Below are 5,000 nucleotides of genomic sequence, written 5' to 3' on the forward strand. Positions count from 1 at the left end.
AGTTGGACTTGGGCTCGGCGCGAGGCGTCGGGGTAGTGGACCCTCCCAAACACCACATGCCACGACAGGCGGCAGCCTGCGGGGTTCGGTGCTGGACTCTTCCCTGTTCGCTCGCCGCTACTGGGGGAATCCTTGTTAGTTTCTTTTCCTCCGCTTAGTAATATGCTTAAATTCAGCGGGTAGTCTCGCCTGCTCTGAGGTCGTTGTACGAGGTGTCGCACGCCACACCGCCAGCCGGCTGTGCACGCTACCGAGAAAGTACCGGTATGCGAACCGCCAGGCGACGGGCGCGCATCGCACGTTTAAGGAGACGCGGCCGGCCACACAGGCGACCACGACACTCCCACGTCTCCGAAGCGGGACAAACGCCGCGCGCTTCAGTATACGTAGCCGACCCTCAGCCAGACGTGGCCCGGGAACGGAATCCATGGACCGCAATGTGCGTTCGAAACGTCGATGTTCATGTGTCCTGCAGTTCACATGTCGACGCGCAATTTGCTGCGTTCTTCATCGACCCACGAGCCGAGTGATCCACCGTCCTGGGTGATCTTTTCCTTTTCAGTCTCCCACTGTCTCTTTCAAGACAGTAGCATTTGCGGGACTGAGGCGTCTGACGGCCCCTGTTCCACTATTTTTTTTTGTGTCCAACGGCCTCACAGCCGATGGGCGTCGTACGGCTCCACACCGGAGCGGACAGGCACTCGGGCGAACGTCATTCAAAACCGGCGCCAGGCGCCAGGTACCGCAGGCCAGCCGCTCCAGAGCTTCAGCGCTCGTACCACACAACAACAACACTTCCGCTAGTTTTGAGAGGCACGCGTGGTTCCGCACGCGGCGCACGGCCACTGCCGTACAGGTAGCGTGTTGCGCGACACGACACGACACGCACATCGAAAGACATGCAGTCTAGTCGGTAATGATCCTTCCGCAGGTTCACCTACGGAAACCTTGTTACGACTTTTACTTCCTCTAAATGATCAAGTTTGGTCATCTTTCCGGTAGCATCGGCAACGACAGAGTCGATGCCGCGTACCAGTCCGAAGACCTCACTAAATCATTCAATCGGTAGTAGCGACGGGCGGTGTGTACAAAGGGCAGGGACGTAATCAACGCGAGCTTATGACTCGCGCTTACTGGGAATTCCTCGTTCATGGGGAACAATTGCAAGCCCCAATCCCTAGCACGAAGGAGGTTCAGCGGGTTACCCCGACCTTTCGGCCTAGGAAGACACGCTGATTCCTTCAGTGTAGCGCGCGTGCGGCCCAGAACATCTAAGGGCATCACAGACCTGTTATTGCTCAATCTCGTGCGGCTAGAAGCCGCCTGTCCCTCTAAGAAGAAAAGTAATCGCTGACAGCACGAAGGATGTCACGCGACTAGTTAGCAGGCTAGAGTCTCGTTCGTTATCGGAATTAACCAGACAAATCGCTCCACCAACTAAGAACGGCCATGCACCACCACCCACCGAATCAAGAAAGAGCTATCAATCTGTCAATCCTTCCGGTGTCCGGGCCTGGTGAGGTTTCCCGTGTTGAGTCAAATTAAGCCGCAGGCTCCACTCCTGGTGGTGCCCTTCCGTCAATTCCTTTAAGTTTCAGCTTTGCAACCATACTTCCCCCGGAACCCAAAAGCTTTGGTTTCCCGGAGGCTGCCCGCCGAGTCATCGGAGGAACTGCGGCGGATCGCTGGCTGGCATCGTTTATGGTTAGAACTAGGGCGGTATCTGATCGCCTTCGAACCTCTAACTTTCGTTCTTGATTAATGAAAACATACTTGGCAAATGCTTTCGCTTCTGTTCGTCTTGCGACGATCCAAGAATTTCACCTCTAACGTCGCAATACGAATGCCCCCACCTGTCCCTATTAATCATTACCTCGGGTTCCGAAAACCAACAAAATAGAACCGAGGTCCTATTCCATTATTCCATGCACACAGTATTCAGGCGGGCTTGCCTGCTTTAAGCACTCTAATTTGTTCAAAGTAAACGTGCCGGCCCACCGAGACACTCAACAAAGAGCACCCTGGTAGGATTTAAACGGGGTCCGCCTCGGGACGCGAAAGCACCCCTTCGGCTCGCCCCACCGGCAGGACGTCCCACGATACATGCCAGTTAAACACCGACGGGCGGTGAACCAACAGCGTGGGACACAAATCCAACTACGAGCTTTTTAACCGCAACAACTTTAATATACGCTATTGGAGCTGGAATTACCGCGGCTGCTGGCACCAGACTTGCCCTCCAATAGATACTCGTTAAAGGATTTAAAGTGTACTCATTCCGATTACGGGGCCTCGGATGAGTCCCGTATCGTTATTTTTCGTCACTACCTCCCCGTGCCGGGAGTGGGTAATTTGCGCGCCTGCTGCCTTCCTTGGATGTGGTAGCCGTTTCTCAGGCTCCCTCTCCGGAATCGAACCCTGATTCCCCGTTACCCGTTACAACCATGGTAGGCGCAGAACCTACCATCGACAGTTGATAAGGCAGACATTTGAAAGATGCGTCGCCGGTACGAGGACCGTGCGATCAGCCCAAAGTTATTCAGAGTCACCAAGGCAAACGGACCAGACAAGCCAATCCGATTGGTTTTGATCTAATAAAAGCGTCCCTTCCATCTCTGGTCGGGACTCTGTTTGCATGTATTAGCTCTAGAATTACCACAGTTATCCAAGTAACGTGGGTACGATCTAAGGAACCATAACTGATTTAATGAGCCATTCGCGGTTTCACCTTAATGCGGCTTGTACTGAGACATGCATGGCTTAATCTTTGAGACAAGCATATGACTACTGGCAGGATCAACCAGGGAGCTGCGTCAACTAGAGCTGAGCAGCCGGCCGCCCGGGAGTGTGTCCCGGGGGCCCGCGCGAACACGCAAGCGTCCGCTCAATTATTCTGCAAACAGGAGGAGGCCGAGCTCCCCTGCACGATACACCTCGAAACCCTCTCAGGTCCCGGCGGCGCGCAGCGCCGTCCTAGGTACTTGGTCGGTTTCGAGAGAGGCGCAATCGCCCGGAGTTAGGCGAGTAGACGGTTTTAGTGCGAACACCCTTGCTCCCAACTGAGCTTGCCGCTGCCGACAGAGGCCCGGGAGCGTGCTGTCGTGGCATTGCCGGCGGGAGACAACACGCGCCACCTATGGTGACCGGCAGCTCCAACGCCAGCGCCACACAAGGGCAAAGCCCCACTTGGGTGCAGAAGCGAACTCTCCCAGCACAGCGCACGCGCCAACACGTCCGCACAACTGCGATACAAACCACCTGCGAGAACCGCTGGGGCGACCGAGCAGCAGACGGCGTCGCGGCGCCGAGTGCCAGGCGGCGGCGCATCCTCAACGCACACAGTCCTCAATCAGACCAGCACACTGCAGATGTCCACCGCGCTTCGCACCGGGCTCGGCTGAACCAACTTTGGCCGCCAGGCGCCGCGTGCAGGGTGCGCCGCAGCGTAGCTGCGCCGCCTGCCGAGCCCGTCGGCTGGCGCTCCTGCCACTCGGCGCCCCCCACCAGCCGCCTGTTGCGCGTGCGCCCACGCAGCGCGCGGCCAACACGCCGGGCGGCCCCCCTTCACCGGCCGGGAACAGTCCCACCAAGCCACCGCCGCGTATCGCTTCATACCCACATGGGCCTAGTCACGTGTGTGGATGTGGCGGGTACCGCTGAAACAACCGGTTAATAGCTGTACCGATCGTCGCCATCACAGATTCACCTCCAGCGTGAACAACCGCTCAACAACGGATTTCCAGTTCATTTGCGTATCTTGGGCAGTAAACGTAGATGTCCACCTACATTTGCGAATTCAACAATTCTTGCATGCCAGGATGTCATGTGTCACGACACGCTACATCAGACCACATACACACTGCGACATGTGCAGAAGAGAACACGTGGAAGGTGGCCCGCGCACGTATGCGATGTCCCTTCCGCGATCCACTGTCAACCGGCATCTGCGGCATGTCCCAGATATGGAACGCGGTCCACCAGGGTAGCACTTTGTGTGAGGCAATACGACAAAGTCGGAATACACGCGTCACTACATCACACGGCTCACGCTGACCTGACCTGACTCACCGCACCACCACCCCCAGCGACCCAGGGTGACATACAATGCGTTCGTACGTTCCTCCCACACGCCTCTACGGCGTACCACAGTGCAACCTAGCTGTTATTGGGAGACGAGACAAGTAGCATCGAGCACAACATATGGAAATTGAGATTCGACACCGTTGGGCACAGCCAGCGTACGGTCACACGTATCACACTACTTCACTCTGTACGTAACTACCGATGATCGGTACAGCGTGTGGGTTACGCGTACGACATCAGCGGACAATGGACACAGACCATACCACGACGTACACTGAGGGCGTCGACATCTGAACGCAACTGAACAGCTGCGAGGCTCATTTAACACTCAAACGCCAGACCGACCAGCTTGAGAGGACGGAGACACAAAGAGAGGGGCAGAGGGGGGGGGGGGCGATATAGTCCTATTGCAGTACAATTGACAGTGGATAGCGGGAATATGTGGAAAGTAAGCAACACTCGCAAGACATCTACATGAGGATAACAACGACACCAGAGATTCCGAGCAGTGAACTATGTTAGGCAAAGGGACAACGTGGGTTAGGTTAAGGGACAACGTGGGTTAGGTTAAGGGACAACGTGGGTTAGGTTAAGGGACAACGTGGGTTAGGTTAAGGGACAACGTGGGTTAGGTTAAGGGACAACGTGGGTTAGGTTAAGGGACAACGTGGGTTAGGTTAAGGGACAACGTGGGTTAGGTTAAGGGACAACGTGGGTTAGGTTAAGGGACAACGTGGGTTAGGTTAAGGGACAACGTGGGTTAGGTTAAGGGACAACGTGGGTTAGGTTAAGGGACAACGTGGGTTAGGTTAAGGGACAACGTGGGTTAGGTTAAGGGACAACGTGGGTTAGGTTAAGGGACAACGTGGGTTAGGTTAAGGGACAACGTGGGTTAGGTTAAGGGACAAATTGAGTTA

The 5,000-nt window shown here is 55.7% G+C and overlaps 3 non-coding genes across 3 annotated transcripts in view; all 3 read right to left on the reverse strand.

Moving 5' to 3' along the window:
- LOC126320289 (large subunit ribosomal RNA) overlaps window positions 1-203 on the reverse strand; it is a 4,222-nt gene extending 4,019 nt beyond the window's left edge. The window contains exon 1 of the ribosomal RNA XR_007558023.1: window positions 1-203. This exon is cut by the window's left edge and continues 4,019 nt beyond it. This is a non-coding gene — a ribosomal RNA (large subunit ribosomal RNA).
- Window positions 204-391: 188 nt separating this feature from the next.
- LOC126320292 (5.8S ribosomal RNA) lies at window positions 392-546 on the reverse strand. The gene has a single exon (XR_007558025.1). It is a non-coding gene; the product is annotated as a 5.8S ribosomal RNA (ribosomal RNA).
- A 368-nt stretch (window positions 547-914) lies between these two features.
- Window positions 915-2,807, reverse strand: LOC126320284 (small subunit ribosomal RNA). The gene has a single exon (XR_007558018.1). It is a non-coding gene; the product is annotated as a small subunit ribosomal RNA (ribosomal RNA).
- Window positions 2,808-5,000: the final 2,193 nt, after the last annotated feature.

This window comes from Schistocerca gregaria, unplaced genomic scaffold, assembly GCF_023897955.1.
Source record: "Schistocerca gregaria isolate iqSchGreg1 unplaced genomic scaffold, iqSchGreg1.2 ptg000713l, whole genome shotgun sequence".
Lineage (NCBI taxonomy): Eukaryota > Metazoa > Arthropoda > Insecta > Orthoptera > Acrididae > Schistocerca > Schistocerca gregaria.